Source organism: Pristiophorus japonicus, chromosome 1 (assembly GCF_044704955.1).
Source record: "Pristiophorus japonicus isolate sPriJap1 chromosome 1, sPriJap1.hap1, whole genome shotgun sequence".
Lineage (NCBI taxonomy): Eukaryota > Metazoa > Chordata > Chondrichthyes > Pristiophoridae > Pristiophorus > Pristiophorus japonicus.
Window position 1 is genome coordinate 64,741,584 of NC_091977.1, and position 15,646 is coordinate 64,757,229.

General features: G+C 47.8%; 2 protein-coding genes across 16 annotated transcripts in view; both read right to left on the reverse strand.

Moving 5' to 3' along the window:
- LOC139264282 (thymosin beta-10) overlaps window positions 1–15,646 on the reverse strand; it is a 154,146-nt gene that overhangs the window by 102,345 nt on the left and 36,155 nt on the right. The gene's annotated exons all lie outside the window — the stretch shown is intronic.
- Window positions 1–15,646, reverse strand: part of LOC139264228 (mitochondrial nicotinamide adenine dinucleotide transporter SLC25A51-like) — a 56,210-nt gene that overhangs the window by 4,395 nt on the left and 36,169 nt on the right. For 3 of the 15 annotated variants that reach the window (XM_070880432.1, XM_070880390.1, XM_070880381.1), the window contains one exon: window positions 14,023–14,236. The exons of 11 other annotated variants lie outside the window; for them this stretch is intronic. The gene's annotated coding sequence lies outside the window, so the exon portion shown is untranslated. Of the gene's footprint in view, window positions 1–7,922; window positions 7,944–14,022; window positions 14,237–15,646 lie in introns of those variants that run through there. One more of the 15 variants, XM_070880487.1, reaches the window with a different exon arrangement.

Sequence of the window (15,646 nt, forward strand, 5' to 3'; positions counted from 1 at the left end):
CTCCCCCCCCTCTCTCTCTCCTTCCCTCCTCCCCCCCCTCTCTCTCTCCTTCCCTCCTCCCCCCCTCTCTCTCTCCTTCCCTCCTCCCCCCCTCTCTCTCTCCTTCCCTCCTCCCCCCCTCTCTCTCTCCTTCCCTCCTCCCCCCCTCTCTCTCTCCTTCCCTCCTCCCCCCCTCTCTCTCTCCTTCCCTCCTCCCCCCCTCTCTCTCTCCTTCCCTCCTCCCCCCCTCTCTCTCTTTCCCTCCTCCCCCCCTCTCTCTCTTTCCCTCCTCCCCCCTCTCTCTCTCCTTCCCTCCTCCCCCCCTCTCTCTCTCCTTCCCTCCTCCCCCCCTCTCTCTCTCCTTCCCTCCTCCCCCCTCTCTCTCTCCTTCCCTCCTCCCCCCTCTCTCTCTCCTTCCCTCCTCCCCCCCTCTCTCTCTCCTTCCCTCCTCCCCCCCTCTCTCTCTCCTTCCCTCCTCCCCCCCCTCTCTCTCTCCTTCCCTCCTCCCCCCCTCTCTCTCTCCTTCCCTCCTCCCCCCCTCTCTCTCTCCTTCCCTCCTCCCCCCCTCTCTCTCTCCTTCCCTCCTCCCCCCCCCCTCTCTCTCTCCTTCCCTCCTCCCCCCCTCTCTCTCTCCTTCCCTCCTCCCCCCCTCTCTCTCTCCTTCCCTCCTCCCCCCCTCTCTCTCTCTGTCTGTCCCTCCTCCCCCCCCTCTCTCTCCTTCCCTCCTCCCCCCCCTCTCTCTCTCTGTCCCTCCTCCCCCCCTCTCTCTCTCTGTCCCTCCTCCCCCCCTTCTCTCCGTCCTCCTCCCCCCCCTCTCCTTCCCTCCTCCCCCCATCCCCCTTCTCCCCTCCCCTCTTCTCCCCCCATCTGCCTTCTCTCCTCCCTCCCCCTCTCCCCCATCCCCCTTCTCCCCTCCCATCCCTCTTCTCCCCTCCATCCCCCCATCCCTCTTCTCCCCACTCCTCCTCCCCCCCCCTTCGCTGTCAGAAACACAGACACTGACAGACAGATAGATAGAGGCACACACAGAGACAGACAGAGACACTGAGACACACACTGGGGGGGGGGGAGGGTGGGGGAACCATCCCAGCACGCTGTTGGAGGACTCCCGGTGCTGCAGTCGGTAAGTAGAAAATGTTTTATTTATTGATTTTTAAATTTTTTTTTATTTTATTAATTTTTTTTGATTGATTGATTGGTTGATTTATTGATTTATTTATCATTTATTATTGATGATGGCTCTTTATTTGTAAAACTAAAGTGTTTAATGTTTGTAAACTTCCCTTTAAACCCCCCCCCATTCCCTCCGCCTAATTTGTAACCTATGCCTGATTTTCTAAAGTGTCGACAAGATTTTTTCGAACGTACAAAAATCTTCACTCACTCCATTCTAAGTTAGTTTGGAGTAAGTTTTCACTGCCGAAACTTTGAAAACAGGCGCAAGTGGCCGGACACGCCCCCTTTTGAAAAAAAAATTCTATTCCAAAGTGAAACTGTTCTAACTGACTAGAACTGGAACAAACTAAATGCCGAGAATTCAAATTTCTAAGATACTCCATTCTAAACCAGTTGCTCCAAAAAAAACAGGAGCAACTCAGGCCGAAACTTGGCCCCTTAAAACCATGCTGACTCTGCTTGATTGAATTATGCGCTTCACAACCAATGAGTTATTTTTACATGGGATATACAGAAACTGGCCATTTGGCCCAACCAGTCCATGCTGACGTTTATGTTCCACTCGAGCCTCCTCTCCTCAAATAACTATCAGCATTACCCTCTATTCACTTCTCCCTCATATATATGTCTAGGTTCCCCTTAAGTATATCTATACTATTCACTTCACTTACTCTTTGTGGTAGCGAGTTCCACATTCTCACCATTCTTTGGTTAAAGAAATTTCTTCTGAATTCCCTATTGGATTTCTTAGTGACTATCTTATATTGATGGCCTCTAGTTATGCTCTTCCCCACAAGTGGACACAAAAGGCTTAATTTTCCCCAATGCAGTTTTTTGGCTTTTTTCTCCCCCAAGAGTTATGCTTCTTTTTTTTGGCCCCAACTACTCCAAAAAAAACAACATGCAAGTTTCCCCATTCTAATTTTTTTTAATTGGCACCACGTAGCCTGTCCTTTAACTTCAGGGGGTGGAGCGTAATGTCTGCGCCGAAAAAATGATGGCCTCCCTTCTGCGTATGTGCGGGAAAAAAATGACGTTTGTTACGTGACTGCTATGGGCACGAATGCCCAGTCCACCACCTGGTCTACATTCGGCCATTTTTAAAGAGTCAGTTGTGTGTGAGAACTTTAATTCTCAGTAGAAAAAAAAAAAGGAGCTGCATTACAATATGCAATGCGGCTCAAGGACCAAGAATTTCTCTCAGGATGAAGTGGAAGCACTGGTTACTGTAACTGAGGCTAGATGGCACGAGCTGGACACCAGCAGAGGTCGCATAAAAGTTTCACCAAAAGAAATGAAGTAGTGCTGGAACCAACTTGCAGAAGATTACTGTACAATAGTGACCACCCCGAGGTCTGGAGGCCAGTGCAAAAAGTGGCAGGACCATTTATTCAATGGAATTGCAATTGTAAATGTGACTACCTGTATGTTCCACCCAGCAGAAAGCCACCCTCTCTAAAAAGTTCTATTTTCATCTTTGCAGAGGAAGGTGAACACAAAAAAAGAGGTAGAACTGAAACAGGACGAGGCCCAGCAAATCTGCACCCAATGACACACTTGGAAGACAGGGTCGCTGCTTTGATGGGTCCTGCCTGGAGAAAAGCAACCACTACTGCACAAGCTGGAGGGAGAGGGTAAGTCTTGCAAATTCCACATTCTGACTTTGCTAAAAGTCAAGTACTGCGCAGGCTAGCCATGCTTCGGTTCATGGGGATGTCTCCGTCAGCTACGCTTCAGTTGATGTAATGTGCTTTCATTCATCATGGTCCTTCAAATAAGCCTGCAGCCTGCGCTGTGTGAGCCTACTCATGCCACCCTGCCCCCTCCTCTGCTGCTCACCATTTGTCTGTTCGGTTATATTTTGCAGAACTTGAGGCCTGAACGCTGACGAAGCTGAAGCTGATGAAGATGATTCAGACGCGGACAAGCCTGAAGAGAACATCTTTGTCATGTGTGTATGCTTGGGATTACTAGCCACCAGGAGGTGCCACTGTCGGAGGTCATTGGGCTGCATGCACCGGTCTGCGGGCCAGGTATATAAAGGAAGCCACCATGTAATGTGGGCACTTTGGGCCCAAATAAAGTTGAGCCAGGTTTGCACCTGAGTGAGTTTACAGTATTCAGTCTATCGAGTTATTACATACATAACATTTGGCGACGAGGTAACTCAAGAACCTTTGCATGCAAAATGACTACCATTGGAATTCTGGAGAGATTCCTGGAGGGAGAGGACTGGTCGGATATTATCGATCGCCTGGACCAGTACTTCGTGCCAAGAAAATGGAGGAAGCTACTAGCGCAGTTAGGCGCAGGTTGGTTTTCCTCACTGTTTGCGGACCAAAAATCTATGGCCTCAAAGAATCTCCTCTCGTTTGAACGTCCAACGGACAAGGACTATGAGGAACTGTGTGCTCTGGTACGTGACCATCTCAAACCAAAAGAAGGCATCATCATCTCATGCTATCGATTCTACACGCATGTTCGTTCTGAGGGCCAGGATGTGTCGGAATTCGTTGCCGACCTAAGACGCCTTGCTGGGCCATGTAAGTTCGAAGACACGTTGGGAGACATGCTGCGAGATTTCTTCGTAATAGGAATCAACCACGAGGTGATCCGCCGGAAGTTATTGACTGCGGAGAAACTGGATTTGAGCAAAGCCATTGCGATTGCCCAGGCATACAGACGACGGATGATAATTTAAGGCAGATATCATTGAAGAGTCGGAGCTCCACGGCAGATACTGTAAACAAGATTGTGTCGTCGTATGGCAGAACTGTTTATGGCAGGGCCTACTCAACTGCGTATGCGAAACCTGTAGCTGCTTAAAGTCCGCCAATGGGTACGAATCCGATTTCACCCTGTTGGTGTTGTGGGGGCAATCATCGGCATCATCAGTGTCGTTTTAAACAGTACATCCATAAAGGCAGTTCGAAAATGGGGAATCTTCAGCTAATGTGTCCACAACTGAGCAAGCGTGCTGCGACTCACCACGTGGACGATGACGACCAGTCCAGCGCGGACCTGGATATGCAACCCGAGATACCCGAGGAAGTGTATGGACTTTATTCGTTCCTGACAACCGATAACTGTTAATGTGAAACTAAATGGCGTGCTGGTATCGATGGAATTGGACACGGGTACGAATCAGTCAATAATGAGCCAAAGGACATTCGACAAGCTGTGGGAAACTAAGGCTGTGAAGCCTGGGCTGAGTCCAGTCAATGCCAAGTTGCGTACTTACACCAAAGAACTCATACCGGTGATTGGCAGTGTCGTATGATGGTGTGGTTCATGATCTACCATTATGGATCGTTCCAGGAAATGGTCCAATGCTGTTCGGCAGGAATTGGCTAGAAAAAAATCAAATGAAATTGGAACGATATCAAAACGTTGTCATCGGTGGATGACACTTCTTGTACTCAAGTGCTGAGCAAGTTTCCCTCGCTGTTTGAACCGGGCATCGGCAATTTCACGGGAGCCAAGGTGCAGATTCACCTGGACTCGGGTGCAAGACCCGTCCATCACAAAGCTCAGGCTGTTCCGTACATGATGAGGGAGTAGGTCGAAGTTGAGCTGGACAGACTCCAATGTGAAGGGGTCAGATCACTGGTCGAATTTAACGAATGGGCCAGTCCCATTGTTCCTGTGTTGAAGAGTGATGGCACGGTCAGGATTTGTGGAGACTTCAAGGTTACAATCAACCGATTTTCAAAACAGGATCAGTACCCGTTACCGAAGGCTGATGACCTGTTTGCAACGCTAGCCGGTGGGAAGTCGTTCACTAAACTGGATCTGACGTCGGCCTATATGACACAGGAGCTCGTCGACACATTGAAGAAACTTATGTGCATCAACACTCAAAGGACTGTTTATCGACAACAGGTGTCCTTTTGGAATTCGCTTGGCTGCGGCCATATTTCAGAGGAGCATGGAGAGTTTACTGAAGTCCGTCCCTAGAACTGTCATGTTTCAAGATGACATTCTGGTCATAGGCCATGACCCTGCCGAACACCTGAACAACCTTGAAGAGGTTCTACATTGTCTGGACAAAGTGGGACTCAGGCTAAAATGTTCGAAGTGCATCTTCATGGCACCGGAAGTCGAATTTCAGGGGAGGAAGAATGCTGCTGATGGCATCAGGCCTACGGACTCGAAAACCAAGGCCATCAAAAATGCACCCAGGCCTCAGAATGTGACGGAGCTGCGTTTGTTCCTTGGTCTACTCAACTACTTCGGTAATTTCTTACCTCGATTGAGCACTTTATTAGAGCCACTGCACATGCTGCTCAGAAAAAGCAGCAACTGGGTTTGGGGTGTGTCTCAAGATAGAGCTTTTGAGAAAGCTACAAATCCGCTTTGCTCCAACGCTGGTACATAATGATCCGTGTAAGCGTCGAGTATTGACTTGTGATGCTTCATCATATGGGGTTGGCTGCGTGCTTCAACAAGCTAATGAATCGGGTAAACTACAACCTGTTGCGTATGCTTCGAAAAGTTTGCCAAAGGTGGAAAGAGGCTACCGCATGGTAGAAAAAGAAGCTTTAGCCTACGTGTATGGGGTTAAAAAGATGTTTGGTCTTCATTTTGAACTTGAAACGGATCACAAGTCACTCATTTCATTGTTTTCGGAAATTCAAAGATATCAATACCAATGCATCGTCCTGCATCCAGAGGTGGGCGCTGACATTATCTGCCTATGATTATGTCATTCGCCATAGACCTGGCACCGAGAATTGTGTCGATGCACTGAGCTGTCTGCCTTTGCCCATACTGGAGGTGGAGACATCACAACCTGCAGATCTACTGTTAGTTATGGATGCTTTTGAGAGTGAAGGAACCCCTGTCACTGCTCAATAAGTTAGGATCTGGACCAGACAGGACCCGATTTTATCGGTTGTAAAACATTGTGTCCTTAGTGCTGATTGGTCTGCTATACCTATGGAAATGTGTGATGAGACCAAACCTTACAACCATACAACTGAGGTAATTGTGTTGTTATGCCGAAGAAAGGCAGAGGGAAATTTGTACATGATCTACACAGCACTCATCCCGGTATTATCATGATAAAAGCCATCGCCAGGTCTCACGTATGGTGGCCTGGAATTGACTCTGATCTGGAATCATGTGTGCATCAGTGCAACACTTGCATGCAGCTAAGCAAAGTACCAGCGGAATCTCCGCTGAGTCTGTGATCGTAGCCATCCAAACCATGGTCGAGGATCCACATCGACTTTGTGGGTCCTTTCCTGGGTAAGATGTTTTTTGTTGTGGTGGATGCATATTCTAAGTAGACAGAGTGTATAATCATGTTATCCAGTACATCCACAGCTACCATTGAGAGTCTTCATGTCATGTTTGCTACGCATGGTTTGCTTGACATCGTTGTGAACGACAATGGATCTTGCATCACAAGTCTGGAGTTTCAAGAGTTCATGAAACTCAATGGTATTAAACATGTGAGGTCAGCATCATTCAAACCTGCTTCTAATGGTCAAACAGAATGTGCTGTCCAATCAAGAAGAGTAAGAAATGTGTAACTCGGGGTTCACTGCAGACTCGCCTGTCATTCATATTGCTTAGTTACAGGACAAAACCTCACATGCTTACCGGGGTCTTGACCGCTGAACTATTGATGGCGAGGTCTCAAGACCAAGCTCTCTCTTGTCCATCCTGACTTGAACGATCGTGTTGAAAACAGATGTCAAAATCAGCAGTGGTATAATGATCGTGCTGTTGTGTCACGTGACATTTCTGTTAACTATCCTGTGTATGTGCTAAAATATGGTCAAGGTCCCAAGTGGGTCACCGGTACTGTTACGGCCAAGGAGAGTAACAGAGTGTTTATTATCATGCTCAAGAATGGGAAAACATGCAGGAAACATGTTGATCAGATAAAGCTGCGGCACACGGATGAACTGGAACAAGTTGAGGGAGATACGGTCAGTGACCAACCAACCTATATTCATTCATCAGAGGACTCCGCTGTCATCAATGAATCTGGGCTTTCAATCTCTGACATGGTCATTGCCACTCCCATCAGATCGGCTACCCAGCCTCCAGTCATAACTGACTCAGAACGTTCACCCAGAACTGGAGTTAAACTGAGACGATCAATTTGTGAGCAGAAAGCCCCGGACCGTCTTAACTTGTAAAAAGACTGATACTAAGACCTTGAAAGGGGATGTTGTCATGTATGCATGCTTGGGGTTACTAGCCACCAGGGGGCGCTACTGTCGGTAGTCATTGGGCTGTACGCACGTGTGCGGGCCAGATATATAAAAGGAAGCTGCCATGTATGGCCCAAATAAAGTTGAGCCAGGTTTGCACCTGAGTTTACAGTATTCAGTCTATTGAGTTATTACATACATAACAATCTTCCAATCCCAGCTTTCAGACCAAAAGCATGAGGGTGAGGGTGAAGGGGAGGGGCAGGATGAAGCCCCCACTGTTGTACTCACACTGGAGGTGGTACAGGTGCTGCCCATTGAGGAGCCAGCCCCTTTCCTGAGTGGTACGAGTGTTGGGACATTCCATGGGCTCGCAGTCCGAGGCTGCAGGCTCCAGTGGGGTCAGCGAGGCTACGAGTCCCAGTGAGATGCAGCGAGCTACACCCAGAGCCCGACCGAGACTGCGGATCCCAGTGGGATGCAGTGAGCCACACCCAGGGCGAGGAGGGGAAGGAGAGCTCGACAGCGCTCTCCTGAGGTGCAGGATGTAACAGATGTGGTTCAGATGATGGCAATGAGTGCGGAGAGCATTGACCTTACGTAATCACTCCTGGACATCATCAGTGGGGTGGGTGATGAGGTATCGGGACTGTCGGGAGAAGTAACAACACTCTCACGAGAACCCGTATCCAGACAAGGGAGTGATTCTGCCGGCCGACTTCCGACCCTCGAGCTCGGTGAGGAGACGTTTCGTGGTGGCATGATACTTTGAAAAAAATCTAAAATTAAAGAATTGCATTAGACTTCCATTATCTCCCTTTTGACTTTGAAAAAAATTAAGCTTCATGATGCATATTCTTTGCATTCTCGACTCCCTCCAAACCTTCGCTTAAAAACAATTGTGTCTTTCTGCGCCGATTTTTTAATGTGCTCTGGTTGTTAAGTGATCAGAAGGTTTTTTGGGAGTCCTGGGAAAAATATAAGTTGGCAAAACTTGCTTAAATGTGAAAAACTGGCGCAGATATCAGGTCATGCCCACTATGAGGCAAAAAAATACTAACCGAAAAAAATCGGAACTGAGTTACGCTGGTGCAAAAACTTTGGGGATATTTTAATTTATGCCAAAAAAAGTGGCACACACCAAACAAACGGCACAGATAACTGGGGAAGATTGATCCCATTCTCTCTGTATTCACTGTCACAAAACCTTTCATAATTTTAAAGATCTCTTTTAGGTCACCCTTCAGCCTTCTTGTTTCGAGAGAAGAGACCCCCAGCCGGTTCATCCTTTCCTGATATGTATACCCTCGCATTTCCTTGTTAATCTTCTCTGCACCCTCTCTAGGTCCTCTATATCCTTTTTATAATACGGCATCCAGAACTTTACGCAGTAATCTAATTGTGGTCTAACCAAGGTTCGATACAGGTTTAGCATAACTTGCCTACTTTTCAATTCTATGCCTCTACAAATAAACCCCAGTGCTTATTTTGCTTTTTTTTTTACGGCCTTGCTACCCTGCGTGGCAACCTTTAGTGATTGGTGTATTTGTACTCAGAGATCCCTTTGTTCCTCCACCCCACCTAGAATCTCACTCACCAAGTAATAAGTAACCTCACTATACTTTCTACCAAATAGGCCAGGGTAGCCATGAGGAAGAGTTCATAGAGTGCATCCGGGATAGTTTCCTTGAACAGTACATTGCGGAACCAACCAGGGAGCAGGCTATCTTAGATCTGGTAATGTGTAATGAGACAGGATTATTAAATGATCTTGTAGTAAAGGATCCTCTCGGAATGAGTGACCATAACATGGTTGAATTTCAACTTCAGTTGGAGGGTGAGAAAGTTGATTCTCAAACCAGTGTCCTAAGCTTAAATAAAGGAGACTACAAAGATATGAAGGCAGAGTTGGCTAAAGTGGACTGGGAAACATAGAAAATAGGTGCAGGAGTAGGCCATTCAGCCCTTCGAGCTTGCACCACCATTCAATATGATCATGGCTGATCATGCAACTTCAGTACCCCATTCCTGCTTTCTCTCCATACCCCTTGATCCCTTTAGCCGTAAGGGCCACATCGGTTATGTATGCAACACCTTGTAACCAGCATCCTACTGCCACCAGAGGGCGCATCTGTTGGAGTCCCAAGAGATCCCAGCATCCCTTGGGAGCACTGCATATAAGCACTCTGGAGTTTGAATAAAGAGACTAAGGTCACACTTGCTCAAGTCTACAGTACTCAGTCACATTGCTTTATTTGAGACACAACAACTGGCGACGAGTAATAGATAACGAACTGCCACACGAAAATGTAGAGAACTGTTGGTATCCTGGAGAAATTCTCAGAAGGTGACGATTGGGAAGCCTTCGTGGCGCGACTCGATCAATACTTCATGGCCGAGCTGGAAGGGAATGAGGAATGCTGCCAAACGAAGGGCGATCCTCCTCACCGTCTGCGGGGCAACAATCTATGGCCTCATGAAGAATCTTCTTGCTCCGGTGAAACCAACAACCAAATCGTATGAAGAACTGCGTACGCTGGTGCGGGAGCACCTAAATCCGAAGGAGAGCGTTCTGATGGCAAGGTATCGATTTTATACATGTCAATGGTCTGAAGGCCAGGAAGTGGCGAGCTACGTCGCCGAACGAAGGCGCCTTGCAGGACATTGCGAATTCGGTGGATTCCTGGAGCAAATGCTAAGAGACACTTTTGTGCTTGGCATTGGCAATGAGGTTATCCTTCGCAAACTATTGACTGTTGAAACACCGAATCTGAGCAAAGCCATAACGATAGCCCAGGAATTTATGTCCACCAGCAATAACACCAAACAAATTTCGCAGCATTGGCAACTACTGTACACAAAGTAACGTAGTTTTCAGGCAGGAATGCATATGGCAGAACGTACACACCGGCAGCTGCACAACCTCAGATGACCCAGAGTCCACCATCAAGCGTGAATGCGAGGCAATTAACACCTTGTTGGTACTGCGGAGATCATCGAGCCCATCAATGCCGCTTCAAACACTATGCGTGCAAAGGCTGTGGAACAATGGGACACCTCCAGCGAATGTGCAGACGAGCTGCAAACCCTGAAAACCACCGTGTTGCAGAGGAAGACCGATCCATGGTGGATCAAACTGAACTAGAGACTCGAACCGAGGAGGCAAAAGTGTATGGGGTACACACCTTCACCACAAAATGTCCACCAATTGTGTTAAAAGTTGAACTGAACAGAATTCCAGTATCCATGGAATTGGACACGGGTGCGAGTCAGTCTATCATGAGCAAAAAGGCCTTCGAGAGGGTCTGGTGCAACAAGGCACAAAGGCCCAAGCTGAGCTCTATTCATACCAAGCTGAGAACTTACACTAAAGAGCTGATCCCTGTAAGTGACAGTGCAGCAGTAAAAGTCTCCTATGATGGAGCGGAGCACGAACTACCACTATGGATTGTACCAGGAGATGTACTGTTCGGTAGAAGATGGCTGGGAAAAATCTGCTAGAACTGGGACGACATCCGAACGCTTCCATCCGTCGACGACACCTCATGTGCCCAGGTTTTGAGCAAGCTCCCGTTGTTGTTTGAGCCAGGCATCGAAAATTTCTCGGGGGCGAAGGTGCAGATCCACTTGTGCAGGTACACGACTCATTCACCACAAGGCACGTGCGGTGCCATACATGATGCGAGAGAAAGTGGAGATCGAGCTGGACAGGCTGCAACGAGAGGGCATCATCGCGCCGGTTGAGTTCAACGTGCGGGCCAGTCCAATTCTTCCGGTTCTCAAGGGCGATGGCACGGTCAGAATTTATGGGGACTATAAAGTAACGATTAACCGTTTTTCGCTGCAGGACCATTACCCGCTACCAAAGGCAGACAACCTATGTGCAATGCTTGCAGGATGGAAGACATCCACCAAGTTGGACCTGACCTCAGCCTACATGACGCAGGAGCTGGCGGAATCTTCGAAAGGCCTCACCTGCATCAACACGCACAAAGGTTTGTTCATCTACAATAGATGCCCATTTGGGATTCGATCAGCTGCGGCTATTTTTCAAAGGAACATGGAGAGTCTGCTAAAGTCGGTTCCGCACACCGTGGTTTTCCAGGACGACATATTGATCACAGGTTGGGACACCATCAAACACTTGCAGAACCTGGAAGAGGTTCTAAGTCGGCTAGATCGTTTGGGACTCAGGTTGAAATGCTCGAAAAGTGTGCTTTCCTGGCGCCAGATGTCGAGTTGTTAGGGAGAAAAATCGCGGAAGACGGCATCAGACCCACCGACGCAAAGACGGAGGCCATCAAGAACACAGAACGTGACGGAGCTGCGGTCGTTCCTGGGTCTCAATTATTTTGGTAATTTCCTACCCGTAAACGCATGCCAGAGCTGCTTTTTCAATCATTGCTAGAACCTCTACATGTGTTGCTACGCAAGGGAGATGACTGGGTCTGGGGGAAATCACAATAGACTGCTTTTGAGAAAGCCAGAAATCTGTTGTGTTCCAACAAACTGCTTGTTCTGCGTGACCCATGTAAACATTTAGTGCTAGCTTGCGATGCGTCTTCGTACGGGGTCGGGTGTGTGTTACAACAAACAAACGAATCAGGAACATTGCAACCAGTCGTTTAGGAGTCCAGGAGTTTGTCCAAGGCCAAAAGGGCCCACACCATGATTGAAAGAGCAGCTCCGGCATGCGTTTACGGGGTGAAAAAAATGCACCAGTATCTGTTTCGGCTTAAGTTCAAGTTAAAAACTGACCAGAAGCTGCTCATATCGCTGTTCTCAGAGAGCAAAGCTATTAATACCAATGCCTCTGCTCGCATCCAAAGATGGGCGCTCACGCAGTCTGCATATAACTATGTAATTCACCACAGGCCAGGTACAGAGAACTGCGCTGATGCTCTCAGTCGGCTACCATTGCCCACCACCGGGGTGGAAATGGCACAGCCTGCAGACTTGCTCTTGGTGATGGATGCATTTGAAAACGAAAAGTCACCCGTTACGGCCCGCCAGATCAGGACCTGGACCAGCCAGGATCCTTTATTGTCCCTTGTAAAAAAAAAACCCGTGTCCTCCATGGGAGCTGGTCCAGTGTCCCAGCAAAGATGCATGAAGAGATCAAGCCGTTCCAGCGGCGCAAAGACAAAATGTCCATACAGGCGGACTGTCTTTTGTGGGGTAATCGCGTGGTTTTGCCTAAGAAAGGCAGGGAAACGTTCATACGCGACCTACATAGTAACCACCCAGGCATAGTAATGATGAAAGCTATAGCCAGATCCCATGTGTGGTGGCCCGGCATCCATTCAGATTTGGAGTCATGCGTGTGCCAATGCAACACTTGCTCTCAACTGAGCAATGCACCCAGAGAGGCACCGCTAAGTTTGTGATCATGGCCCTCCAAACAGTGGTCGAGGATCCACTTTGACTTCGCTGGTCCATTTATAGGCAAAATGTTTTTGGTTGTTGTGGATGCTTATTCAAAATGGATTGTGTGTGTAATAATGTCTGTAAGCACGTCCACTGCCACCATCGAAAGTCTACGGGCCATGTTTGCCACGCATGGCCTGCCTGATATCCTTGTCAGCAACAATGGGCCATGCTTCACCAGCGTTGAATTCAAGGAATTCATGACCCACAATGGGATCAAGCACGTCACATCTGCCCCGTTCAAGCCTGCATCTAACGGCCAGACAGAACGTGCAGTCCAAACCATCAAGCAAAGCTTGAAACGTGTGTCAGAAGGCTCCCTGCAGACCCGCCTGTCCCGAGTTCTGCTCAGCTACTGCACAAGACCCCACTCGCTCACCGGGGCTCCCCCTGCCGAACTGCTCATGAAAAGGGCACTCAAAACAAGGCTCTCTCTAGTCCACCCTGATCTCCATGATCATGTTGAGAGCAGGCGGCATCAACAAAGCATGTACCATGATCGCGCAAATTTGTCCCGCGATATTGAAGTCAATGACCCTTTATTTGTACTCAACTATGGACATGGTCTCAAATGGCTTACTGGCACTGTCGTAGCCAAAGAAGGGAATAGGGTGTTTGAGGTCAAACTTGCAAATGGACTAACTTGAAGAAAGCATTTGGATCAAACCAAACTGCGATTCAGATAGCCACATGCAACCTGAAGGGGACACCACCAACTTCGACCCTCCGATATACACACACAAGTGGCAACCAACATCACGGTTGACCATGAAGCTGAACCTATCATCCTCAGCAGCCCAGCAACGGCCCAACCAACTCACTGGTACCTGTGCTTGTACCGAGACGATCGACTAGGGAGTAGAAAGCCCCAGATCGTCTCACCCTGTAAATAAGTGTACTATTGACTTTGGGGGGTGGGGATGGGGGAAGTGATTTTATGTATGCAACACCTTGTAACCAGCATTCTACTGCCACTAGAGGGCGCATCTATTGGAGTCCCAAGGAATCCCAGCATCCCTTGGGAGCACTGCAAATAAGCAGGCCTCCTATGCTGTGTCAGCACTCTGGAGTCAGAATAAAGAGACGAAGGTCACACTTACTCAAGTCTACAATACTCAGTCACATTGCTTTATTTGAAACATAACAACATCTAACTCCCTTTTGAATATATCTAATGAACTGGCCTCAACAACTTTCTGTGGTAGAGAATTCCACAGGTTCACAATTCTCTGGGTGAAGAAGTTTCTCCTCATCTCGGTCCTAAATGACTTACCCCTTATCCTTAGACTGTGACCCCTGATTCTGGACTTCCGCAACATCGGGAACATTCTTCCTGCATCTAACCTGTCCAATCCCGTCAGAATTTTATATGTTTCTATGAGATCCCCTCTCATTCTTCTGAATTCCATTGAATATATGCCTAGTTGATCAAGTCTTTCTTCATATGTCAGTCCTGCCATCCCGGGGATCAGTCTGGTGAATCTTCGCTGCACAGATTGAAATATGGGACAGTTGATGAGCAATGGCAGACATTTAAGGAGATATTTCATAACTCGCAAAAATATGTTCCAATGAGAAGGAAACACTAAGAAGGGTTTACCATCTGTGGTTAACTAAGGAAATAAGGGATGGTATCAAATTGAGAACAAGAGCATACAATGTGGCCAAGACTGGTGGGAGGCCAGAGGATTGGGAAACTTTTAAAAGCCAGCAAAGACCGACTAAAAAAATGAGAGAGATTATGAAACTAAACTAGCACAAAATAGATAGTAAGAGTTTCTACAGGTACATAAAAAGGAAAAGAGTGACAAAAGTAAATGTTGGTCCCCTAGAGGATGAGACTAGGGAATTAATAATGGAGAACAGGGAAACGGCAGAGAAGTTGAACAAATATTTTACAAACATTGATATTTACAGCGCAGGAGGCCATTTCGGCCCATCGTGTCCACGCCGGCCAACAAAGAGCCGCACGGCCCTTGGTCAGCAGCCCTAAAGGTTACATACAAACCTATGAACAATGACAGAAAGGCAAAGAGCACCAAGCCCGCCTCACACAACTGCGACACCCTTTATACTGAAACATTCTACACTCCACCCCAACATGAGCCATGTGATCTCCTGGGAGGCGCAAAAACCAGATAAAAACCCAGGCCAATTTAGGGAGAAAAAATCTGGGAAAATTCCTCTCTGACCCATCCAGCACCCTGGCCTTATTCGATTCCCTACAGTACTTATTATATTTGCACCTTCCAACAAAATGTCATCCAGTCTAATCCCAATTACCAGCTCTAGGTCTGTAACCCTGCAGGTTACGGCACTTTAAGTGCCCATCCAACCATCTCTTAAAGCAGTGAAGGTTTCTGCATCCACCACTCTTCCAGGCAGCGAGTTCCAGATCCCCACAACCCTCTGCGTAAAGAAGCCCCCCCCCTCAAAACCTTCTACCAACCACCTTAAAACTATACCCCCTCCACCAATGGAAATAGACCCTTACTATCCACTATGTCCAGGCCCCTCAATATTTTGTACACCTCAATGAGGTCTCCTCTCAACCTCCTCTGTTCCAATGAGAACAAGCTGCCTATCCAATCTGTCCTCATAACTATGATTCTCTATTCCAGGCAACATCCTAGTAAATCTCCTCTGCACCCTCTCTAGTGCAATCACGTCCTTCCTATAATACGGCAACCAGAACTGCACGCAGTACTCCAGCTATGGCCTAACCAAACTATTATACAATTTAAGCATAACCTCCCTGCTCTTATATTCTATGCCTCGGCCAATAAAGGCAAGCATTCCGCATGCCTTCTTAACCACCTGGCCTGCTACTTTCAGGGATCTGTGGACAAGCACTCCAAGGTCCCTTTGTTCATCTACACTTTTAAGTGGCCCACCCT